General features: G+C 42.5%; 1 protein-coding gene across 2 annotated transcripts in view; it reads right to left on the bottom strand.

Moving 5' to 3' along the window:
- SLC12A2 (solute carrier family 12 member 2) overlaps positions 1 to 27607 on the bottom strand; it is a 2115502-nt gene that overhangs the window by 20305 nt on the left and 2067590 nt on the right. The window lies entirely within an intron of this gene.

Here is a 27607-nt window from a genome sequence, read left to right as displayed (position 1 = left end):
ATGAGTCTTGTGTTACATAGCAGCTGCAGAAGGTAATATAATGAATGCCTACTCAAAAGGTTATGGGCAGGAATTATCACCTGTGTCTGAGTATGCAGAACTTTGCACGTCATTATCAAAGTGCAGTTACAATATAGCATGGAGTAATTATCACTTTTCAGGCAAAACTCTCGGCATCTGTCACTGTTATTCACGTAAATAAAAGTCGTTATCACATTCATGAATGCATAAGCCAGATTTGGGGTTTTCTCCACTTGGAGTCATTGCAATTCCCCCTCCCCCCAGTTTCTGCCACTTTTACAACTTCTATTTCTTTATTTACCTTCTCTGATGTCTGTATTATACCTTGTCTGCGGTCTGTATTGTGTTGTGAGTATAAACTATTTAATGCTTTTCTTATAAATTAAGGTCATCTGATATACTACACAATGAGCCTCTTAGGAGTATACATTAATACTTTGTTCATTTGTATGTAGAACAATATATTGTACAGTATTTCCTTTTTTACTTACAAGGCAATGACAGTATCCAAACTCACGTCTATTTATTTGAGACTATCCTGTACTGTTATGGTAAAATAGTTCCTCTGTGCTTTTGACATGTGAAGTCATTCTGTTGAGTTACTGATTAGAGTCTTGTTCTTTTACTATTTATTATTAAATATATTTACACCTATCTTTGTGGGTGATATCTGCAAGGCATATTTCAGCTATTAGAGTACTTGCATATCTATTTAGTGAGCTACCCAGCGTCTAAGGTAGCGGAGGACTGTGGCCCACAAGGTTGAGGATAGAATGACAATTGGCAGCATAAGAAAAATAAGTTATGACTAGCCGTAACGTTCCATCTGTGTTATCCTTGTCCTGGGAAGCTATCTGACAAGATCTGACACCCTTGTGAAGTCTAAGCATGGGTCTGGGAGATGCACCATTTACAGGTTGTCTCTGTCCATTAGAGACATAGGTGCCACACCAGGCATTTCCGGTTTCATATCCAATTCTCCAAGTTGCACTTGCATTGGGTTAGGGAGAAACTCTGCTTCACATGGAGGGGCAGCCTGTTCGATAGATACAGTAGTCTATTGGCTACATACCCATCTCCAGCTTCATTTGGTGCATGTTCTTACTAGGAAGTGTTACTGAAGGGTCGTATAGGGACTGATTTCCCATACCTTCACTAACCATATTAACAGTAATCGTAATATTGATACTCTATCCCCAGCTGTTTTTATTGACCTGTCCAAATCATTTGACATGGTGAATCACCACCTCCTTATAGACACACTCAAAAACCTGTCATTGGACAACCATACTATACAGTGGTTCCAATCATACCTACATAACAGGCAACAGGCTGTACTATGGGAAAATACTTTATCTTCCCACATCCCAGTCACTCTAGGGGTCCCGCAAGGATCTATATTAAGCCCATTACTCTTCTCCATCTTTACAAATGACCTTCATTCTTTAATTCCTCAAACTGACTGTATCCAATACGCTGATGACTCCACACTCATATGCGCTGCTGCTTCTCAATCAGAACTTCAGTCACTAACCCAAATGACCTTTAGTACAGTTGAAAACTGGCTCCTACAAAGACGGCTTATCCTTAACCCCAATAAAACAAAAATGCTACTATTTACCCCCACCCGCAGAACCTCCCCACTTAACTTTACTATTACTTCAAATGATGGAACTATATCATCTCCTGAACCAACTACCAAACTACTCGGGGTACTAATAGATAACTTGTCCTATGAACCTCACATTAATAACACCATAAAAATAGTAAACAAGAAACTAGGTTCCCTCTATAGAATAAAACCCTTTCTTACACCTCCAACGAGGGTTACTATTGCTCGTACCCACCTCATCTCTACCTTGCTCTATGCCTCCCCTATCTATACCAAAATATGTAGAAGTAATCTGAGTAAACTTACATCCTCCTACAACAATATTGCCAGATTTGCAGCTGGGTCCTCCTATAGAACTCATCACTGTATCAATCTGAATCAGCTAGGATGGTTAGAGCTGCCAAATTTAATACTTTTCAATCAATTAATAGTAGCCCATAAGATCCTGTATTTACCTCAAAATACACCCATACTTACATCCCTAGTCATCCCCTATAATAACCTCAAGACCTTATGCTCAGCTAATAACCTACTTGTACAAATATCAAAATCCAATAACTTAGCTGGTGACACCTTGTTCTCCAATACAGTAGGTAAAAGCCTGGAACATCCTCCCAAGCCAGCTAACCTCAATATCCCCTGTCAGCTTATTTAAAAGCAAGCTTAAACCCTACCTCAAATCACACTGGCTATGCCCCTGTGTTAACCCAGACTAAGTACCTAACTATTAACTAGACTCCCACAACTCCTAGCCTCCCATGATCATGATCTTGTGTTGTCTCACTAATTTTTAGTGAGCTTAACCTTCCTTAGGATTTTTTCTCATGTAAATAAGTATATACCGTGGAATGATCAAACACCTTCATATAGCATCACAATCTGTGTTAAATATCACTAGAAATCCATCCTTGTTTGTTGATCTCTTCTCTATCTATTGATCTCTAGTGTTTTTCTTTCTTAGGTTTTTGTGAGACCTTAGTATCTCTGATCATAAATTACTAGGTGTTTCTAATTTTGTAATATGTTATAAAGATTTGTACTACACCATTTCTAATGCAAATGTCTTAGTCTTATTCATCTATTCTTAGATAAATTTTCCTTTTTCCTACTGAAATATAAAATATATTATCTTAGGCTTGTACTATAATTGTTAAAACTTCTTATGTACCAAATTATACTGTTATTTGTCTTTGTCTTGACCTTTTATGTTGTTGTAATTTGCGGAGCATTTTCTCCCCCGGGCCTCCACTGAAAATGGACATATATCCAGCTGGACTAGCCCGGTCAACAAATGTAAAATAAATAAATAAAAATAATGTCTGCTCCTCATAAAAGGGGCAGAAGTTGCTAAACAATGGATATTTCAATTTTATATTTCATATCCCTTAGAAATATGGTTTCAAGGGTGCCACTTTGATGGCCTTTTTTGTGATGTACCCTTTCACTCTCCCTCCTTTGACTCCTTATGGACACTGTCTATAGGACACCTGTAAATGGAAAAGGTATAGGTAAAGCAGAGTGCCTTACTCTGCTTTTTGCATTTACATGTGCCCTCTCTGTACCCCCTTGTCAGTTAATGGTCAAGCCCTTATTCATCAAGGCCAGGAAGGTTCCTCTTCAGACTTTTGTGCCAACTGTTGTTGTGTTGGTGGATGCATCACGGGGGGGGGGGGGGGGGGGGCATATACCCAGCCACCATGAATCTTATGATCCACCTGGATTGCAGTTGGGAACTTGGAGACTCTTCAGTTCAGTCCCATAGTGCTGCTGTCCTAGGTAAGCATGGCCTTGGGACTGCGACTGTGATGCAATGTTTCCCTCTGGGAAGAGACACATGCAAAAAGACAAAGCCTGGGTCACTCTTGGTCTTTTCACATGCTGTCTTGCTGTAGCTCTCCACTCAGTCTCCCTCCCTTCAGGAGTAGTAAATGCATGTAGGTCAGGGCAAAAGGATTAACATTAGCTCCCCCCCCCCACAGCCCTTATGGCCACTGCCATAAGGACACATGTAAATGGAAAAGGCAGAGATAAGGCAAAGTGCTGGCACTGCATGCAATCAGGAGTCATTGCTGCTACCAGCAGTCTGAGTGGGCAGCCAGCACCAGTATGGGACACTTCAGACGCCCATGACCAGAAGTCCCATGCCTGTCCTCGGCATATTAGTGGAGCGGTGGTCCTTATTCTGCATTTTCCGTTTACATGTGCCCTTTCTGTGCCCCCTTGTCAGTCATTTTGTGTTTTCACGGGTGGTAGGTATGTACCTCTGTGTCATCACTTATGTACCTCATGAAAATAATAATGCCCCTCTGGATAGGAGTAAAGATTTGAATGGTCTAACCAGGTAATGCATTATGATATACATATATATGTACTCTTCCAATAGATCTGTCAAACATCAGTAGTACATCAATTATAAAAATACTATTTCATATTACATTATTAGAGAACTGTTTATTTTTATAATACATATAGTATTATTTATTTCCATGATGAACCTTATGTGACACTATTACAGCATATGATGAGTGTTAAGGGCATCGATTTATATAATGTAATATGAAATAGTATTTTTATAATTGACGTATTTTTATAAAGTTATTTTTATAAAATTATTCTTATCTGATATTTGATCAGTTGTAGATGATTTAATGAACTAGGTAACATTTTTATATATGCATTTATAGTTGTTTTATAAGTTTCTAGTGGACAGGATGTGATGTCAGCATGATTTGCTTAGCAGGCATATATATTTCAGTGCTTTTTAAGTAAGATGTATTTGGTCTGAAGAAGCCCACTTGGGTGAAAGCGCTAACCATTTTGTTCTAAGAATAAACTAATTTTTAACTATACTCTGTTTTGCTGCTCCTTTGGATATCTCGTTTTGAAGCTGAGTATTTTGCTTATGAGGACTGCCTTATACAGCTGTGGCTTGTGCCTGTGCTTTTCATTGTTTTATCACAATCGCTACTTCGGCTTAAGGAGCATTTGTTCCCTGGCAACAGTCATTTTTGTTTTATATTGGATCAGTAGTAATCTGTTTGCATTTTCTTTCCTGTGCAGGTTCGTCCACCTTCTGACACTGACATAGCTTCAAGAGCAGGAGGAGGACAAGTGAGCGTGTGGGTGTGTGGCCATTCCTACATTCACTGGGCTGCCAGCCATGCCTCCATAACTGAAAACCAGTACAACTTGAGTTTCCCCACATCCAGTGTGAAGGTATACTGGATTGCAAGAGGAGGTATCCATTGCAGCGGAGTACTGCAGCTGGTGGAAGAGAAGTGTTCCATCTACCCTGAGCCCGACATCCTTGTGCTGCACATTGGAGGGAATAATGCCATCAGTCAACCACTTGGAAGGCTACGGTTTCAAATCAGAGCAATTTTTGAACACCTGCAGTCTTGGTGGCCACATTGTCATTTTGTGTGGTCTGACATAATTCCTTGACAGATATGGAAAACAACAGTCAACGGGCAGTGCACAAGGCCAGATGTTTACAGAATGGGTTCATACATGACGATGCATAAGGTCGGTGGATCTACAATCTGTCATGACAGCATCACCGCAGAAGATGTTCACCTGTTCAGAAAGGATGGCGTTCACCTAACTGAGGAGGGCATTGCGTTGTTCTTGACTGACCTCCATAATGGCGTGAGGAGAGCTACGCAGGATTGGTAATATGCAGCTTGTGAGAAGAATTGAAAACACCCATGACCAAGTAGGGACCAGTATGGTAAGTAAAACTCTATTATGAAATGTGTTGTGTAAAATATATTTTGAGTTTGGCAAATAACTGCGGTAAGGAGCTGGTGAAGATGCTGAGAAAGAAAAACTGTTTCAGGAGAGTGCTAGCACGTACAATCTAATATATGTCAGTATCCATCCTGCAATACTTTTTTTTATTCTGCTTTTATTAGGCATGTGTAGAGTTTAGATGACAGGAAGGGGTTAGTAATACAGACTTGATCCCTTTGGCCCACTGCTGAATGGACACATGTAAAGAGAAAAGGCATAGGTAAGGCAGACTGCTGACACTGAAGGAGGTCATGACACTGCAGAGGTATCAGCTGTCTGAGTGGGTAGCCAAGCACAGCTATCGGACAGATCAGATGGCCTTGCTTGCCACTAAAGTCCCATGCCTTCCCTGGGTTCATTAGTGGAGTGGCGGTCCTTATCTTGCTTTTTCTCTTTACACGTACCCATTCAGCAGTATGTTGGCTACAACAAGAATGTGTATATTTACAATCATGTGTGTCTACATGGTAAAACAACTGCTTCTGAATGCTGTACACATGTACATATATCGGTTTTGTTAGGACTCATGTTATGGAAATTATGATTTTTTTCATATTTTGGTAAATAACTTTGCAAGTGAGCATGTCAGTGTGCCAAGTAATACATAATTTTGAAGACAGTGTTACTCCTTATAACATGGTAAAAGAACTGTGTCTGTGCACTGTACACATGTACAGATATCACAGTTTGTTCACTCTTGTACGATTATGAACATTATACATTTCCAGTACTTCTCATTATTATGCCCATATCTTTGCAAATGATGCATCATTTTAAAGCTGACATTCAGATGCACAACTTTTACACTGATATGAAGGCTCGTCTGTTGCAGGTGATGAGAAATTATGCTTTATCAATTATGAGAAATATATTAATCATATTTCTGTGAATATCTCAAGAAAAGAGCATCACATAGTAATGGTTAAGATATCATTTTAAAGCTGACATTCATACTAAAAATGTAAATTCAAATTGTATGGGGCTGCATGATAAATTGACCAAGATATTGTGCTTTGCTTTTCCAAAAAGGTAAAAAAATATGCACATCAACATTCTTTGCCAAATATTTAATTATGACTTTGATATGCACTATCAACATTTACACTGTTAGAAAGGTCAGTGTCTGCTGAACATCTTTTGTGTTTACATTTTTAAGTCTAGTTCTTATAGTTAAAGAGTTATGAACATTTGTTTTCTGTATGGTATTACAAATGGATTTTCTGAAAATGAGCTCAGGCTGCACTGTTGTTCCTATGGTGGAATTAAGCAGGCAGCTGCCGGGGTCCGGAGTGAATGAGTTAAGGAACAAGACTATGCAAAAATTTACCAGTAACACTGTTTATGGAAAAATGCAGTAATACATGATTAAGGAAAAAGTACTGTGTTCTGCCACATGTGAATTAAAACTACAAGACTTTGGCCCAGCAGGGTATACAATACAAACAGCTTTTACAAGTAATTCTACTTGATGAAACAGGGTTCTTATAAAGGCATTTTTCCCCTGTCCTCCCGCCTATATACATGGTCAAATTTCCTGGGTGCAGCAGATAGTACTACTGAATGTCACAACAACTGGAGGGATGATAAAAGTCTGGGCTCATCTTCATCAAGCAGCTCTAACAACCTTTTGTGATGGTCCAGCATTTCTCTTAAAATGCTTCTTCATCGTCTTCCCAAAGAAAACATCTTCTAATGGGGAACCGGATGACAGCATTTTTTTATCACCTGTGTTACATGTAAAGAGAGGGTTAATCTGTAAACCACAGCCTAGATCAGGCAATGGCTCAGGTAATGGAACCATGTCTTTCTTTCTTACCACTAAGGTAACAGAGATACTCGGTTTAGCTCCTAGACATCAGAAACTATTAATATTTTGCTAAGCATCAACATACAATTTGGCAAATTCTATGTCATCAAATCAATATGCCAAGATCTGAAATCTGATCAAAAAGTGATAAACTGTCAATGTCGGGAGACTGTCAAGTTAATTAAAAATGGCACAAATGCCAAAACAGCAGAAATTTGACTGAAAAATATAACAGATACATTGTGAAGGCTCATCTAAGCCCACTGCAAAATCTAGTTTGGATGCAGCAGCACTAACCGGATGGGTTTTGTCATTAACAAAGAGCAATATTCCACTGTCACTTCCACCAACAAATAACTGTGCAACAGACACCAGTATCATGAGCTTAACAAGAGACACAACCATGTAACCAGTCACAAGCTTGTGTGGATCTCATGAGGACCTAAGATCTCAGGCACTCTGGCTCCCAAGGTTCTTTTATTTTTCAGCAGAGCTGGTCTTTGAATCTCTGAGGACACATTGGGAAGGCTGCATAAACACAAATAATGGACAGGACAGACAGCAATGGACAATGGAAAAACTGTTTTCACTGCCTACCTTGATCTAGCCAAGGCATCTGACCATATCCCACTCAAGACATTGTTGACAAACTTAAGAAATTATGTATAAACCTGCGTGTCACCTGGTGGACAGCCTGCTGGCTCACAGAGGCCAGTCACCAGTGCAGACCCTCAGCAATCAGTCCTGGGACCATTCCTTTTTTGGCATCTACTACTCTGAAGTCAAGGTCAATGTCAAAGGCCTCTGGCTGACCAAATCTGCAGAGTTATTGCAAGTTAGGAGCGGTGACAAAATCTCCCACAGACACTAATTTTCTTGAAGAAGGGCTGTCACAGAAACACCTGGGGTCAGAGCCATGAACTAAAACTAATGACAAGAAATGCATAAAAGTACCCTTCGAGAAGTCGTCTACTCCTGGTAGGTACTATAATGACAACACAGCCCTAAGAGTTGACCCATTAGACAGGGACTTGGATACACACACACACACACACACACACACACACACACACACACACACACACACACACACACACACAGTAATCTAGTCTGACCATTATGTGTCAATGGAAGTGAGGAAATTATGTTGTGCAACATATAAGCAAAGCTATGGAACCTACGTCCAAGGAGGCCATTGTTCCACTGTATTTGCCACTCATCAGACCATTGAGTAAAATGTCCCCTTTGGTATGTACCTAACTAGCACATCGAACAGCTGGAAAGTTCATAGGGTATTCCTGACTAAAGGAAAAGATGGCTTACCAAGTTTGCCGATGACTGCATCCAGTTTGCAGTCATCAAATCCCTCACAGATGTCAACCATACTACAAAATGGGCTTACACAGACAAATGATTGGTGTCAAAGCCACGGACTTAAACTAAATGCAAAAAAAATGCATTATCATCCACTTGAGCAGAAGAGAAACCCCTGCTAATTACAACATTAATAATATCCCCCTAAATTCAAACCCAGTGGTGAGAGACTTATGAATGCAAGTTGATAACAGCCTTAATTTTGATCATCAGGTGTCCACAGTAGTAAGGAAGGCCTTCTACACTGCACACCTCATAAACAAGGGTATAGCATCCAAAGCTAAGGAAGTTGTAACTCCCCTGTACTCGACTCTCATCAGACCAATAAGAGGAGTACAATGCTCCCTTTTGTATGTACCTCACCAGACATCTGCAGCAACTAGAGAGACCTCAGAGATTTCTCACCAAGAAAATTCAGGGCCTACAACACGTGACCTACACGAACTGACTGAAGGCCCTGTCACTTTACTCAGTATCGTATAGACTGCTTAGAGGCAACTTGTGCCTGGCCTACAAAAGTAGTCTCAGACCCTGCTCTGATGAAGCTTCTGCACAACCACAAATAAATTGGAAAAAGATTCACTCTAGGGATCTTAACCTAGCCCGTGATATTAACCGGATATGCTGGAGAGAGGGATACGTCTCCCAGAGGTTGCCACTCCTCTGGAACAAACTCCCAATTCATGTGAAACAGATCTCCTCAATGACCCTATTTAAGCATAACCTGGGCGTCTGGATGGGAAACCATACATTTACACCAGAGGTTTTACCTATATCCTTCTTACACAGTGGCAGCCAGTACTGATCTTAGATTTGTGCGCAAACAGACTCTACACCTTGTTCCAAATGGGAACAAGGGTATAACATGGCTAGGCTTGCAGAGGTCAGGGCCAATAGTGCAGTAACATCCTATGATCCTCTGATAATATGAATACAAGTGGTAAATAACATGTCCAATGCGGACTATCACAAAGTCCTAGCTCTGTACTCTGCCTCCTACAGGCTGTTGAGGGCAGATCTATGCCGTGCATACAAGGCATTGTTGGGCCCCACTCTGAAGGATCTCCTACACATCTGCAAAACAAGCAGTAACAGATCTATCCATTCTAAAGACTTAAACCCTGCCTGTGATATAAAAGGACCTGCTGGAGAGACAGGTATATATCCAAGAGACTACCCCATTCTCTGGATCAGACTCTTCATCCATGTGAAGCAGTGTTGCTCCCTAACCCAAATGGATAGGTAACTGGAAATTCACCCCTAGTTTGGCACCTATGTTTCTAATGGATACAGACAGCCTGTAAATGGCTCACTCCCCAGGCCCTTGCTTGTAAATGTTTCATCTCCCAGGCCCCTGCTTACATTTACCCAAGGCTACCAGAACTTGTCAGAATTTGGAATGCATGACTTTGCTTAAAAAGGCCCCGGTGGTTGTTAGCCTAGTACACACCTATGATCATATCCCCTGGTCCAGGGAAAGAAGCTTTTGATGCGTAAGAAAAGCTTTAAAATCTCCAACTCTTTTAGAGCATTTTCTTTTTAAAATAAGAGTGTACCTTACAAGTAAGCTGGGAATCTTTTACTGGGCTCTGTCTAACAAAGGCAAAGATGTTATTAACCTCAGAAACCACTACAAACTCCAAAAAAAAAAAAAAACCCACAAAACAACTAGTACAATAGCAGCAATGAGCACACAACTAAAGCAAAAAATAAGATTGGAAAAAATTACTGAATGAGCCAAATCTCTGACTGTGGAAAAAAAAAATGTTGGTATGGACTGCTCTCCCTTTGTTAGCAGGTGTCAGTCTAACATCCCCAGTGTGGAAAGCAGACCAATCTGTGAAAGGGACATCCAATTCAGGCCATAATAGCAGACAGCCTGCAAATGAATTTTCCCTCATGATGAAAGAAATTACAGCAGTGATTCCAATGATGAACATTGCCCATTAAAGCATTTTGTCAGTCTCCTCCCATTCTCCCTTAAGAATATGTATTTTCCTTTCTCCATCATTATACCTAATAGTTCAATATTCTTTCCACTTAGACCTCATTAATTCATGTAATGTCTAACAGTAAAGTTTGTGCCATTCCTTCATTCTCAACGTGAAATGTTGGCCTTCTCCTAAATGTTGCCTTAGATAAACACTTATACTCCCTATATTCCTTGCTATATGCATAATTAAAAAATACTGATGTACCACTTACTTCCTCCAACTTTCTCCATTTCTAATTCTTCACTAATGCAGCCCCACCTGTGACTGGAGAGTTACTGTTGAAATATTCAGTTTATTTCCACTGCCTACTTAAAACCCTCAACCAGCATCAAAAACTAGTCTCTTGCTGACGCTTCTAATTCATCCACATGGTTAACCAACACTCCTGCTATCAAAACTCATAACATTAAAACAAGGGTAGATTATGTATTACCTTCATTCTACTGTGCCAGCATCTTCAGAAATCATTGCTCCAGTAAGCACTATAAAAGGAAGCCTATATTTTTCCTTTTACTTTCTTTAACAATGTTTATGACAGTCATGGCAACATATCAATATACATTTATATAAAATTACTCATTTCCAAACTCTTCACAAAATCTGTATGAAGAATAAACCATGAAGTGGCTAAAAGTGTTTTTTAATGTACATTTATGTGAATGTACTTAAGACCACAGGTTCTAAAGTACGGTCACTGCTACAGTGTATTTCACTGTTCAAGGGAGCTTTGCAATCATAGATCTCAACCTCTTAGGTCAAAATCTGGACAAAGCCTAACTTAATGGGGGGGGGACAAAGGCCCAAAAAATAGGGACAGATTTTAAATACTGCTCTTATCAACTTAGAAAGTTGGTAGAACAAAAGGATTTGTATTAGCATGCACTTCTGAAGGACATTTAATCCTACATTTAATGGCTTCAGTCCCCAGTGATTTGCCAGAGAACCACAAATTTTACGAGGAACAAGCCAAAAATATCAGGGAGAAATTTAGACATTTTGTGAAAATCTGGACAGTTGAGAGGTATGTTTGCAATGTCACCAAAATGCGAATTGACTCCCCCAGCCCAGATCATCAGCTGATGCATGGCCAGAAGAGATGCATCTGCCTAGCTCCTAGTTTGCATTAACAGTCACATTTTTTCAACACACTCAAATGCAAACCATCTTTTCCAGTGTTTTTTTTGGTAGGAAGGCCACCAACAAGTGTGCTCCATCATACAGGGCAAAATTAAACTCCCACATCTCGGGTCTATAAAGTCCCTTGGGAAAGAAAAAAAGTAGTTATGTACTCACCATAATGTTCCATGTGTGTTGTCCATCTCCGCCTTCATTCTTACTAGGTCGGGTTCAGATCCCATCCTCGGATCTGTCTCGGCCTTTATTTTCAAGCTGGAGGCTCTCTGCCAGCTTGTGGCTAAAATCCCCTATCACAGCATGCACCAGAACCCTCTCAAGATCATATTTGCCCTAATTATAAGGATATGAGTATTTCACTGAAAAAATTAGAGGCTGATGAAGGTCAAGGTAAACCAATTGTATAGACTCTGTCTTCTAGGAGTAAAGGGTAGGGAGAAGGAGGGTGGGATGCAAGAATGAAGGTGATTATGGACAACACATATGGAAAGTTATGGTGAGTACATAACGTCTTTATGTGATGTTGTCCTATCTTGCCTTCATTCTTACTAGGTGGGGACAGCGTCCCTAGCACATTAAATCTCGGGTAGCTCAAGGGAGAATATTCCTCAGAATTGTGGAATCAAAAGATGCCCTATTTCTGGAGGCCAAATCAACTTTGTAATGAGTGATAAAGGTATGTGATTTAGCCTATGCTGAAGCACAAATTGTGTCAATAGAAAAGCTGAGAAGGTTGCAATGTCTCTTGTAGAATAGGTTTCAACTCTTTCTGGAAGATGTTTATTTTCAGACTTACAGATAAAAGTTATACAGTCTGAAAGCCATTTAGAAAGTGTAACTTTAGAGACAGGGGAACCTTTCTTTGAATGTGAAAAAGAAACAAACTGATCAGATTTTCAGAATTCTGCAGTTCTGTGTAAATAAAAACGTAATTGTCTATGCACATCTAGCTGATGTAACATGTATTCTGCTTTGTTCTCATAATTTGGGGAGATAAAGTACAGTTGTGTACCTACCATAAATGTAGATGTTCGAGTGTATTCACTGTTGCAGTCATTACACTTGGGTTATCTTGCTGGCAGGCTACCCGCAGTCGGCCTGAATTCCAAAGTCCTGGTCCGGCGTTGGTTGCTGTCGTCGCTTCCCTGACGTCAGTGCGCTAGGGGTATAAAAGATGCAGCCGACGCCATTTTCTTCAGGTTTTCTTGCCCCAGATGTCAGGTGCCCCCAAAAGGGTAGGCTAAAAATTCTGCTCATAAAAAAGCATGCAGTAACAAACATCACCTTCATCTACAAGCAAATACACCACATAGGTTGTATAGAATAGAGAAGTACAGATAAGTCCCAGCAATGAAAGGGGGATGGTGGGAGGGTAATCTGGACTGCAACAGTGAATACACTCGAACATCTACATTTATGGTAGGTACACAACTGTACTACGTTCATCGTGTTTCACTGTTGCAGTCATTACACTTGGGTTAAATCCCAAAGCTGAGGTTGGGTGGCTGGGCCTAAATGGAATTAGGAGTGGCTATGAGGCCCTGCAGAACTGCAGTGGCAAAGCCTGCTCTGGATTTAGAGTAAAGAGGTAAGTGGTAGTGCTTTGTAAAGGTGTGCACTGAAGTCCAAGTTGCAGCCTCCAAAATGTCCTTGGTTGGTACTCCTCTGAGGAAGGCTGCTGAAGTGGCTGCTGCTCTGGTTGAAAGTGGCCTAATGCCCTTAGGCACTGATTTGCCATGTTGTGAATAGCAGAAACAAATGCAGTGGCCTATCCATTTTGAAATAGTCTGCTTTGAAATAGCTTTTCCTTGCGATCCTGCAGCATAAGCCACTAAGAGTTGCTCAGTCTTTCTGAAAGATTTAGTTTTGTCCAAGTAGAAGTGTAGCTGTCTGTGTATGTCCAAAGAATGCAGAAGTCTCTCCCCCTTATTCTGTGGGTTTGGATAAAAGGTAGGCAAATGAATGGTTTGGTTAAGAACCACACTGGACACTACCTTAGGCATAAATGTTGGGTTTGACCTTAGAGAAACCCTGTCCGGATGGAAAATAATAAAAGGTCCCACTGCCATTAGTGCCTGTAACTCTGAAACTCTTCTTGCTGAAGTTATTGCTAGGAGCAGAGCTGTTTTCCATGATAAGTATTTTATCTCAGCTGTATTGGCTGGCTCAAAAGGAAGCAGTGTGAGCTTTTCCAAGACAAAATTGAGGTCCAATGCAGGTATTGGAGCTCTCCTTGGAGGTCTTATGTTTTTGGCCCCTCTGAGGTACTGCCTTAGCAGTGGATGTGAAAAAATAGGTGGGTCCGTATTATAATGAGCTGAAATGGCAGAGGCATAGATCTTAATTGATGAGAAGGATAGGCCTTTGTGTCCAGCATTTCAGTTAGGTATTGTAAAATCTGAGGAATATTTGGTACAAGCGTGTCCATTCCTTGTGCCTGGTTCCAAGCACAGAATCTCTTCCATTTTTCTGCATAAGATTTTCTGGTGCTGGGCCTCCTGGCCTCCAAAATAACATCCATAACTGCTTTAGAGAGAGGTGTGTTCTGAATGGTTACATTATCTGCCATGCAGCCAGATTTAGGGTTCTGAGTTGGCTGTTTAGGATCCGATTGATTTGTTGTCAGCAAATGAGGAATTTGAGGTAATGTCCAGGCTGGGCCTTGAGACAAGCCCTTTAGGATTGGGTACCAGTGCTGGCGTGGCCAGTCTGGGGCAATCAGTATCATTTTTGGCTTCTCTTGTCTGACCTTTAGGAGTAGCTTGGGGAGGAGAGGCAGTGGAGGAAAGGCATATACTGTAAGGGTTTTCCAGCTGAATGATAGGGCGTCCACTTTCCATGCTTGTTTGTGATCAGTCCTTGTGCAGAATCTCTGTAGTTGGCAGTTGTGAGGGGAGGCAAATAGATCTATGTCCGGGCATCTCCATTTCCTTGTTAACATGCTGAAGATTTGTGGCTCTAGTTTCCACTCATGAGGATCCATGAGGTTTCTACTGAGTTTGTCACCAGAGTATTTGTCTCTCCTGGCAGGAATTGTGTTTGCAGGTGTACTTGATAAGTCAATGCTGTGTTCCACAAAGTCATGGCTTGTCTGCAGAGGGGGTAGGAATGTGTGCCTCCCTGCTTGTTTATGTACCACATTACTGTAGTATTGTCCGTCTTTATCAGCAGTTGTCCTGGATGAAGTAGATCCTTGAAGGCTGTCAGGGCATTCTGTACAGCTAGCATCGCTTTTTGATTGATATGAAGATGCATTTGGCTTGCGGGCCATGTGCCCTGAATACATTTTCCTGCCATGTGGGCCCCCCAGGCATAATCTGATGCATCTGTTGTTAGTGTCTGCCTGGCTGTGGGTAAAGAGAATGGCTGTCCCTTGTTGTGGTGACAGGCCTGTGTCCACCATCGAAACTCCTGTTGCAGGCAAGGAAGGAGGGTAATTAATGTTTCCAGGCTCTGACAATGTTGAGTCCAAACACTTTTTAGATACCATTGCAGTTTCCTCATATGCAGTCTTGCATATGGAATTAGCAGAATGCAGGATGCCATGAAGCCCAAAGCCTGCAGAATTTTTTTTTGCAGATAACTGGGTCTTTGTTGCCATCATTTCGAAGTAAGAAGTCAGTTGCCTTTGTTTGTCTGGCGCGAGATAAGCCATCTGGGCAGTTGTATTTAAGCTTGCACCCAGGAATATTATCTCTTGAGAGGGTACCAGTTTTGATTTATTTTTGTTCAGTGTGTACCCTAGGCAAATTAATAATCTTTTTACTAACGCCAGATGCTTCAGTAGAAAGTCCTTGTTCTCTGCTTGAATAAGGCAGTCGTCCAAGTAAGGATATATCTGTATTCCTCTTGGCCTGCAAAATGCAATTACTGGTGCCAGGCATTTTGTGAAGACTCTGGGTGCAGTAGATAAGCCAAAGGGCAGTGCAGAGAATTGGTAGTGCATTGAGTCAGCTATGAATCTGAGGTACCTTCTGCAAGATTGCCTGATTGGGACATGCAGGTATGCCTCTTTGAGGTCCAAAGTTACAAGCCAAGCCTTCTTGCCCAGCATGGGCAGAAGCTGCCGCAGAGTCAACATTTTGAATTTTGGAATGTCCAGAAAAGTGTTTAGAATAGACAGGTCCAGTATTGGTCTCCAGGCATTGTACTTTCTGGGTACCAAGAAAAGTCTTGAGTAAAATTCCTTGTCCCTGCTCTTGCTGTGGTACTCGCTGAATAGCCCTCGTGTCCATGAGGGATGAAACTTGCTTTTGTGCCTCTGCCCATTGATTGTGTGGCAGGTCTGGCATACCTTTTGTCTTTGGAAGGGTGTGAAAGTGGAACCGGTAGCCCTGAGACACCATATTCAAGACCCATTTTGTCCTGGGTGATCATGTGCCAATTTTTTGAAAAAAGTGCTAGTTTTCCCCCTTAAGGGAGCTGCCAACAGATAAGTGCTTGGCATTGGCAGAGGAAAGTCATTGGGACTGTTTCCTGTATGGCTGTGATTTGTCTTCTCCGCTTTTGGAGGTAGAAGCACCCCATTGTTTAGGCCTGTATGAGTCTTGGGGCTGGGATCTGCCTCTAGGGCGTCTGTATCTGCCTCTTTGTGGCCTGTCTGACACTGGAAAGGACCAATTCGTAGAAGGCCAGTTCCTGCTAAATCTGGGTGGCTGTACCTGTAGGAAATCCTTAACTGTCTGCATAGATTTCGCTTTATCCTCCATTTTCTTCAACACCTCTTCTGCCTTAACACCAAACAAAGTATCATGCTGTTAATGGAGCATCCAATAATTTTGCTTTAACATGATCAGGCAGATTCAGCTCCTTTAACCAGGCATACCTTCTAATGACAGAACCCGTAACAACGGCCCTGCAAGACGCCTCCAGTGAATCAAAACCACATTGCAAAGTATGCTTTCCCACTTGTTCAGCTGCATGCAATAAATCCTGCATTTCCTTGTTATCAGAACATTCAGAATTTGTCAACATTTTCTGTTTTAGCAGTGACATTAAGTATTGCTGATATTTAAGCATATGAAACTGACAATTTAAAGCCCTTATAGCCAAGGTAGCAGAAGTGTAAACTTTTTCCCCCATCTGTCCAGTGCCCTAGAATCCCTATCAGAGGGGACAGGGTTTTTTGCAGTGGAAGCCTTGACCCCTTTGGGACCCTGAGATATAGTTTCTGGGTCAGAAGCAGGGTTTTTATATAGAAATTTATGAGAGTCTGGAACCCTGTAGTATCTGTCTGGCTTAACAGGTGCAGGGGGTAGAGAGTCAGGAGACACACTGGACTCTGAAAATACATCATCTACAATGTCTAGAACAGGTGGAATAGCAAGAGGTCTGTGCTGAGATAGTAAAAGAAAGTCTCTGAGCCTTTTCTTAGATTCTGAGTAATCTTGGCTCTCCCAGTGAAAATGCTCCCTCATGGTATGCAGGGTTTCCCCAAAAGAATAATCCTCAGGAGGAGAGGCTGAAGGAATAGATTCTTCAGCATCAGAATCCTCATAGGGAGGAAGAGAGTATCTCTGTTCAGAAGAGGAGTCAGAGGAAATGGAAACCTGATCAGAAGAGTCATATTCTGTCTCTTGCCTAGGCCTCTTATCAGGGGGGGATGGGAACCCCTGATCAAAGTAATTAGGTCTTCGGCCATTTTAAGCATCTGTTTCTTAGGCATGGAAGTCTGTCCAGGAGAATGCTGTACTGGTTTCTGTCTCTTTAGAGCGGTTTTAGTTTTTGCCTTTGAAGCTGAGGTTGGCTTGACATATAACTATGTAGGTCTGAAATCACCCTCAGAAGCCGATGCCTGCTCAGTGGCTCTGGACCCATCTGAGGGAACAGCTTCCGAGTGTCCAGTACCTTGAGTATCCAGAGGCCTAGTCGGCTCCACGTGAGAGTCAGAAGCGGCTTGTGGCTCTGAGGTAGCGGGCGTCGGGGGCTGCGAAAGCGCCTCACTGAGAACCGGCGACTGGCCTAGTGGAGGCTTCGTCGGTTTTGGACATCAGATGCCTGTCATTTTCCTTTTCCTTGCGCTTTTTACAAACTCCGGTCGTCGGCTGTTCCGACGGCATTATATAATTAAATCTTCGGCCAAAGTAATGAAAGGCAAAATCATACAGGCGCTTAATAGTGCGTTGGTTAAATCTAGCACAAAACCGACAGCTAGCAACGTCGTGGTCCGGGCCTAAGCAAGGAATACAGTAAGAATGAAAATCCTTATGAGGTATTTGCTTCCCACAAGAAATACAATTGTTAACTTTTTCTGACATCGGTCTGGAGCAAGAAAAAAAGTTTCCCCAACAAGGTACTTAGCTTTAATGAAGACTTCAGATATGAAATTCGATTTTGAAAATCTCAGGAGTCGGCCGACCGGCACTTGTGAACTGCTTTTGCTTCGGGCACCGTGCAGCAAGAAAGACTGAAGAAAATGGCGTTGGCTGCATCTTTTATACCCCTGGCATACTGATGTCAGGGAAGAGGTGACAGCAACCGACGCCGGACCAGGACTTTGGAATTCAGGCCGACTGCGGGTAGCCTGCCAGCAGGATAACCCAAGTGTAATGACTGCAACAGTGAAACACGATGAACATCTGGTAATTCTATAGTTTGGTTCAAATTTGACTCTGAAGTTACTTTGGGGAAAAAGGAAGGGTTTGTTTGTAAAGTCACCCTGTCTCTATGGAAAAATAAGTAAGGGGGCTTTATTGACAAGGCTTGCAACTCTGGAACCCTTTTAGCAGAGGTGATTGCCATCAAGAAAAGTTTTCCAGGTCAAACATTTCAATTTGCAAGATGATGCAGGTTTAAAAGGAGGAACAACTATGCGGGATAGGACAAAATGCAAGTCCCATGGTGTTGGGGGTGTCTCTCACAGGTGGTCTTAACAAGATACCGTTAATAAAAGCTTTGTATAGTCTATGAGACATTATATTGGAGCCGGAGTCTCAGAAATAAAAACTGGAGATCACTGCTAGATGAGAAGAGTAGCTGCAGCAGCACGGTCATTGAACAGTTTTGCTAGGAAATCTAGAATGGAACTGACAAGAGCAGAAAAGGTGTCAATATGGTTATGAGTAGCCCATAAGGAGAATCTTTTCTATTTGCTTTTATACATCTTCTTTGTTGAAGCCTTATGAGAAGAGATTAGAATGTGCTTAACAGGAGAGGGGAGGTTTGGAAACCTGGCTACCACTGGAAATGGAGCAGCCAAGCTGTCAGTTTGAGGGTCTGAAGTGATGGGTGGAGCGTTCCTGATGCATGAGTCAAAGTCTGAAACCAGGTCCAGAATCAATGGCTCCACTCGAAGATGAGGCTACATGAAGGAGGACCAGATTTGACAAGGCCAGTATGGAGTGATGAGTATCAAGTTCCTTCTCAAGCAACTGGCTTTCTGAAGTACTCTGGGAATTAATGGAAAAGGAGAAAAGGCATAGTGGAGGCCCGGGGGCCAATTGTGAACAAGTGCATCCCTTGGTGACTCTCTCAGAGGGTGGGATAAGGGCAAAGTAGCTGCTGCATTTGGTATACATGGATTTCACAAAGAGGACGCAGCTAGGCTGGCCCCATGTTCGGAAAATCTTTTCCGCTACTTCCTGTTTTAGGGATCACTCACGAGGCATCAGAATAGCTCTGCTGAGTCTGTCCACTATCATGTTGAACTTCACGGGAATTTGTGCATTGCCATCAGAAAACGTTGGGAGGAGGTTGCCCATTGCTATACTCTCAGGGCCTCTTGACAAAGAGGGTAAGATCTGGTTCCTCCTTGTTTATTTATGTACCATACAACTGCCATGTTGTCTGTCTGGATTGCAATAGTTCTCAGTGGAAGTGAGTCCTGGAATGCTTGCAATGCTAAAAGCACCGGTCTCATCTCTAGAACACTGATGTGCAAGTGGGCCTCATGATCCTGCCAGGTTCCTTGGACTGTCTTTCTCTGATAATGCCCCCCCCCCCCCATCTGAGAGGTGTCTGTGGTCACTGTGGCCACTGGTTGGGGGTGTACAAACGGTTGACCCAGAGTCACTTGAGTGGAGTAAAGCCACCAACAAAGATCCTTCTTGCAAGTTTCTGTTATGATTATTTTGCGAGACATTGGCAGATCTTGCATCAACTACTGAGTGGATAGCAACCACTAAAGAATTCTCATGTGCAGATGTGCTAGGGGGATCAAAACTATCGCTGCTGCCATGATTCCCACGGCTTTTAGAACCATCTTTGTTTGAGCTTTCTTCCTTCTTAAAAGGTATGTCTTCTGATGTCTTAAAACTTGGATCCTTTCTGGAGGAAGTCTGGCTGTCATTTTTGTTGAGTTCAATTCTGCCCCTATGAATACCACATGGTGAGAAGGCACTAAGGCAGATTTTTTCATAGTTTATTGTAATCCCTAGGTGGGAGCAGAGTTGAAATGTTGTGCCCCTTGTTTTATTTAGCAGATGCCTGGTTGTGGTGGTTAGGAGCCAGTCATCTAAGTATGGAACCACCCAGAATCCCAGATGTCTCAAATGAGCCGCTACTACTGCCATACATTTGGTGAACACTCTGGGGGCTGTAGTGAAACCAAACGGCAGAGCCCAAAACTGGTAGTGACTGGCTCCCAGCCAAAAGCGCAGGTGCCTTCTGGATTGCTTGTCCATTTTTATGTGACAGTATGCATCCTGGAGGTCTATACAGCACATCCAATCATCTTGTCCCAGGAATGGGAGTATCGACTGCAATGTTACCATCCGGAACTTGGTCTATTTTACGGATTTGTTTAGAATGCTGAGATTCAGAATTGGTCTCCAGTCCCGTTTTCTTTGGAACTAAAACGATCTTGGGTAAGTTCCGGATCCTATTTGGTCTGTCGGGACTCTGGACGACTCTCTTGTCTAGCAACTTTTGAATTTCTAGGGTTGCTTGTTCCTTTTGACTGGGTGGAACATCCGGAACATTTTTTATTTTGGGAACGGGAGGGGAAAAAAGGGATGGTGTAACCTCTGGATATGATGCTTTGTACCTATTTGTCTTATGTTACTTGTTGCCAGGCTTCTGGATACAAAGATTGGCGACCCTCAACTGCCTCCAGAGCTGGACAGATGGGCCACCAATTCAGGAGTGCTGAAAGGGCCTACCAAAGAAAGATTCTCTGTCACCCTGATTCTGTGGACCCCCTCTGCCATGTGGTCAGCATCTTCCATTATTACTTCCACATCTACCTCTGGGAGGGTTTCACCACGTATCCTGAAAAGATCTCTGATTTCTGGAACTACATTTTACCACTACCTCTCTGACCTTTGGGATAAAGTCTAGTAGGCATGGAAAAACAGACTCATATGGCAGACAGAGTCTTTCCTTCCTGTTCACACCTGGTGAGTGTCTCCTTCAAATTTAGGCCCGAATAAGGATGGCTCTGTAAAGTCACAAAAGCACATCCAAGAATGTCTCCTTAGGGGAATTCAAGAACCCGCTGCTCTACTCGCCCCATCTGCTGTATATGACATCAGTCTCATGGAGGCATTGACAACTGAATTTAAGGCAGAGAGCCGAGAGGATACTTTGTCGCAACTCCTTCAGCTACTGAACCTTGGAGAGTATCTCCTAATTCTTTCAGGAGATCCTTCTGCAGTCTTGTAAAATGAGTGAGTCAGTTCAGTGATCTGAGAAAAAGCCGCTGAAGAAAAAATGTACTTTCCATACTGGTCAATAGTCAGAGGCTCCTTGTTCAGGGGATGGACAGAAGAAGATATCTCTGAGAGTTCCTTCTTGGTGGCTGCCACCACAACCATAGCATCTACTAGGACTCACTTAGTTAGAAAAGCCTTGTCTGAGGGGGAAGTAATAAATGTGTTTGGTTCCTAGGAACAAGTTCCACTAAATCAGTGGACTCCCACACCTTTTGAGAAACTAGGTCCATGATTTTCTCAAAAGGCGGAGACACCCAAGAGGTGGAGGGGTGAGATCCAAAAGCCTTCAGGTAGAAGGACTCCTCCGCAGAAGGGTTGGTGGACTTCCAGCTGCCTCTCTGCTTCAGCAATTCCACAATGTCTCTAAAGGAGACATTATCAGGATGCAACTGTGGGGACCCTTCAGCTTCATTGAGGTCCATATCAGAAGTGACGGACTCCTCTGAAGAGTCAAAATAATGCTTCCTCTTGCATAGTCTCTTTAGAAGGCACCTCCTCAGAAGGGTAGTCTGGGGAGGCTTTGGAACAGTGGGGGTGACCTGTGGGGCATCCTGAGGCCTAGGATCTCTGTATCCCTGTGGATGCAGGGGTATAGAGGCAGACACCAATGCTTTGGATGTAGAAAGCCCAGAGATTACTGTGGAGCTGTCTGTGGAGACAGCATTCTCATCACCTCGAAAGCCTGGATCAAAAGCCGCCGAGGGATCCCCGGAACCAAAGATGGACCTGAGGCCGAGGTAGCAGCTGAGCTCAGCCGAGCCGAGGCCCCAAGAGACAAAGTGGGATCAGACAACTGTCTAATCTGACTCTCCCCTGGACCAGACTGGAGAGCATTGGCTCCTAGACTCCTCCAGCTCTGATAGAGCTGAAGATGTCAGAGCCATAGTCAGATCCGTAAACCTGTAGTAGGTCTCGGATCCAAGAGTTCCACTAAGACCAGCTCCGGATCTCCTGACTCTGAAGCCAGGGGTTGGATCGGAGGAGGAATCACAGCGGAGGAGGAATCACAGCAGAAGAGGTGGATGTGGTAGGATCTGAAGCTCTCTGGGTCAGATCCAACAATAACTTGGCCAGAGCTGGTGTCTTCAATAGGTTCTGCACCACCCGATCCACATCATCATCTGACAGACTCCTGGAAGACTGAGTTGAGGAGGTGGGAGATTTTGATCTTTGTAGGATCGGAGATCTGAGTGTAGGGGAGATCTGTCCCAAGGCCGGAGACTGGCTCCGTAATTCAAACTTAAGCGGCACCAAGCTAGGTGGTGTCGGAGCCGATGAAGATTTGTCAGATCTGATAACCTTTGGATCAGAGGAGGATAGTTTTGGCAACTTTTGTGTCGGCACCAATAAAGTGGAAGAGGAAGACCTCCTTCTGGATTCGTCAAATTTGTCGGACTTAGAGAAGGGAGACTTGTCAGATATGGATGAACCCGGACCTTCTTTCAGTGCCTCTGAGAAGGGGGGTTTTAAAAGTCCTTTCAGTATTAATTTGTTTTTCCTCTCCAGAAGTGCTGGATTACTGAAAGCATGACAAATAGAGCACGACTCCTGGAGATGGACGGCCCCAATACAATAAACACAAAGTGTGTGTTTATCACTCAGGGGTATGTTCTTTCCTCAATCGTCACATTTTTTAAAACCCATTGGTTTTGAATCCTTGCCAGTCATTTTGAGGAAGAAACAGGAAAGAAACAAAATATATTTTTTTTCTTAATATAACTAAAGCTAGACCCTCTAATTTAAATGGGTCAAGCTACTGGGAGAAGTGGCACAGCCCTCTAAACTTAAATGGGCTATGACCAAGACAAAACAGAAATAGTTACAACAAAGCCCTCTAACTTAAACAGGCTAAGTAACAGTTCTCTAACTTAAACGAACTGTATCTAAAGTATGAGAAGAAAAACTAACAAGAAAAAAATAGAACTGAAAAAGGGAATAACAGTAGGGTTAAAAGCCCTCTAATGTAACCGAGCTATTTAACAGTAAAAAGAACCAGGAAGGGGACAACAAGGCCTAACAAAAGACAATGGCCAATTGCAAAAACAACAATAGCGGCAAAAATTACTTATAAAGATATAAACACAATTTAAGGTAAACACCAGAGAAAAAAATCTACAACTGTGATAAGTCAAGCAAGGTAAAGAAAGATAATACTTAGCTAGAGCTAGCAGATGAATACCCGATCTTGTTTAGTGGCAAACGAGATCTGGAGAGGGTTCTGGTGCATGCTGGGATAAGGGATTTTAGCCACGAGTGGGTAGAGACCCTCAAGCTTGAAAATAAAGGTAGAGATGGATCTGAGGATTGGATCCGAACCCAACCTAGTAAGAATGAAGGCAAGATAGGACAACATCACATGTTTGGTTCCACCTACCTTTGGAGATTCTGCATTAAGTTGCCTAGTACATTGTTTGAAACCCCCACAGAAGCCTTCCCTCAGAAGATACAGTGGTGTATTGGACTTTCTGCTTGTGCTGAACTGTCTTACCTCCACAAACCTTCTGCACTCCCATGGCAGAGGAAGTGAGCTAATAAACAAAAAAAAGGGGTGGTGCATACAATGCAGCAATGATCCTATTTCAACACACACTATTTATGGTGAGTATACTTCATTATCCATGAGAACAGCACCAAAGTGGTAGCTGCTCCCATGGGAAGGGGAAGATTATAACATATTAATCTGCAGCAAAACCCAGCTTGCTCCTCAGCTGAAGGTCCAACTTGCAATCCCTGCAAAAGGTATGTACCATAATCCAAGGGAATGCTTCAAGCATACACTGAGAGCAAATGCATTCTTAAGGAAGACTGCTGTTGGTTGCTGCAACTGTCCTAGTAAAGAAAGCCCAGTATGCTTGCTCCGCAGCACCCATAACAAAATGTGACAGTCTGGTAGTCATTTTGGAAACATTTGTTTAAACGATAGGCCTGTAATCAAGGATACAAACAGCTGTTTATCTCATCTAAGTTCTTCACCTGCTGTCGGGTAATACCCAAGCTGGTGGTGATTACCTAGGAGGTGCAAGATCTTTCAACTCTCATGACAGAAGATAGGCAAATGAGTATCTAAGTGCCATTTTACATACTGACACTGGTATGAACGAATAGTCCTAAAGGCCAGTCTGACTTTCTGGAAGATGGTGAACAGCTCTTTGCACATCACTGCTTGAAGCTCAGATATCTTCCTAGGCAAGGCAACAGTCATCAAAAATAAATTAAGAATTTAAAAAAAAAATGCACAGTTAACATTCCTGTATACAGTTAAGATTTCAGGATGGAGTAATCACTTTCCTATGCAATTTTAACTTCAAGACCCCTTCAAGAAAAGCTTCATTGTGCAGTAGGTAGACAGCGCAGGATTCATGGGAAGTGTAAGATGGAATGGCAAACAGATGTACCTTACCCAAGGAATAGGATAAGCTATTACAAAGAAGCTTTGCCAAACAATTAAGACTGCTAGTTTCATGGCCCTAGTGGGAAGGATGACCACTGATTCACACCACAAACAGAGCCTCTGAAATTATTTCCTAGCATTACGCCTTCTTGCCTCTTACACAGTATGCTTCATTTACTTTCCCTTTGTGATTTGGTGCTGGAAAACTCAGGCCCCAGTTTACAATATGACTGCTGCCCCTGCATATGCTGCTAATTTCCTATGGGATAAAGGATGCCTGAAAACAAATACCTTGGTGACAGGCTATGCTCAAGCTAACATGGTTACTACTCTGCATAAATGGCATGCGCTGCTCCCACATCTGATGGGGTGCTGTTTGTGACCTTCTTCAAGGTTCTTAGCTGCCAAACTGTTTTGAAAGCCCTCAGAGTTAGAGGGAGGTCCATCATGTCTTTCAGGTTGACAGACCACAGAGTCATGGAGGGGTTCCAGGTATAAAGACTAATTCAAGGTGCAGTGCAAGTCCCGCAAGCTACATAAAATGCATCGGTAGTCAAGGCTTGTGTGCCCTCTAAGATTACAAATGGCATCACCTGATCTCTCCGTACTAGCTGTGACCACTACTTGAAATTCCTTCTTAATGGAGGGAATAAGAAGCATAAAGACAGAAGCTGACATATAGCCTGGACCCCTTAAAAAACAGCACCAAAACTGGTGCCTCGTGGCTGAGTACGAGTAAGAAATAAATCAACTGTAAAGCCTTGTCCTGTGGCATTAGCAGGATCATATGAAGTTCTTCTGTCTTCCTGGTGTAAAATTACATTTGAAAAGATGCAGTGTAAACCATAGAGAAGAGGAAATGGCTGAGTACTTCACAGCACTACGCACTTCCTCCACTGAGGCTGCTTGAATGAGACAGTTGTACAAGTAGGGTGTAAATATGAGCCCCTGGGTCCTAACACTGATGCTAAACATTTGGTAAGTACTCTGGTCACTATGGGCAGACCAAAGGGTAAGGAAACAAACTAGAAAGGCTTATGATCTGCCTGATCATCACTTACACATTAAATCTATTGTTAATAAGGCAGTATGTGGAGAAAGTGGCTGAAACAATGTACTGTTAGCATCTTGAACTGTTTTTACATTTAAAAACTTGTTCACTTAGATTTAGAAAATGCTTCCATTAGCTGTCTTCCTTTGGTACCATAAATAGTCTAAAACAAAATCTCCTTCCCTGTCCTTGCAGGGGTGCACTCCCTTTTGCCCAAACGGGAAGAGCTGAGCCAAGTCTGACTGTGTTTTGTTAACTGGTCTGGCAGGATGGGAAGTATTCCCAGGAGGAAGGGTGGGAACACTTTAAACTTTACCCTGTACACTGATGGCACTATCTCCCACTCTAATCTGTGTACTGATGACACCATCTCTCATACCATACTGAGAAGCAAGTGGCTTTGGAGACAGACTGCCTCACACCCAAGACTGGGGAAACAAGAAATGGAATGAGGGCAGGGGATGAGGGCTTGGGTTTTGGAGGAATAATCCGTAATACTCATACTTGTGTCTTTATTGGAAGTATACTTCCCTTCCCCCAACCCTGCTGCCTATATTTGCCTCTGTTTCCTTGCCAGGGCTAATTCATTTCAAAGACCCTCCTCTGCTTGAACTGGTCTCCTTGAATAAGGTTCACTACTTAGTAGGATAGTTCCTACAGTACCTGGGTATAAGGCTGATGAAACAAATGTTTGCCAAATTCTATAGTCCTTTTCTCTTCTAATTTTTTGAACATCTTTTGAGAAGGGACATTATGCACTAATGAAGATCACATTGGCATTCTAAGCCGGGGACTGTTCTTATGCAGGCAGCATCAAACAACTACCCACTGATATCATCTGGAAGGGCTTGCATTCTAACCCAGTATACCTTACTACTACTTGTTTCTATGCTCATATCTGACCATCAAGCCACCCCCCCTTGCCCAACCCCCCACCCCATCCAGTCACTTAATTCAAGTTGTAGCAATTGTCATAAGCTTCCTCTGTGAGTCACATGCCAGGAGTAAGCCATAATCTGTTGCAAGCATGGGAGATTCTATTTTTAAGTCTTGCCATTCCCCCAGTATGTCCAGTTGCTATCAAGGGTTGGGAGTGCAATCAGTAAAATGAGAGTAGCAAGACTTTAGGAACCACTACCCCCACCACTTTGAAGCAAATGCCTCCTCTGGCTCTCTAGTCTCCATGAAGGAAGTCAATCAGAGTGCACATTTCCAGGCATGCTCTCCTCACACCTAGGAGAAATGAGCATATGTAGTACATTTATTGTTCTCTTTCCTCCATTTAATGTTTCCAGAATTGGAATAAATAATCAATCTCAGGTAATCTAGATCATAGTCCGTGCTTTATATCCCTCTATGCCATAGAGTTGACAACATCCTACCCAGGTTTAATGATGTGCTCCCAGCTTAAAAGCTGTATGGATAAGACTAATACTCTCTTCCTCTACGGCCTTGCTTGTAATTCTGATAGCATATTCTCTACATTTAGCAACATGAGACTGACAATATATAGTTCTAAAAGTCAGGGTTGCAGAAGTAAGTACCTTATGTTAAATCAATCTAGTTCGCTGCTCTCCTAATCATTAGGGAGCATTTATGTCCTGAAGCTAACTTGGAACACCTGACAATATCTATGGAGACCACTGCAGGATTTATGACTGGGTTCTCAACCCTGAAAAAATCTGTCCACTTTCTTGTGGCTCGGGAATGAGCAACAGTCTCTAGAGAAGCCAACTCAATAGCATCTTCACTGTGGGTCATGGTTCCTCAATCCTCAACAG

Source organism: Protopterus annectens, chromosome 2.part0, assembly GCF_019279795.1.
Source record: "Protopterus annectens isolate FY-2018-M chromosome 2.part0, PAN1.0, whole genome shotgun sequence".
Classification (NCBI taxonomy): Eukaryota; Metazoa; Chordata; order Ceratodontiformes; family Protopteridae; genus Protopterus; species Protopterus annectens.
This window is presented reverse-complemented; position numbering and strand designations above follow the sequence as displayed.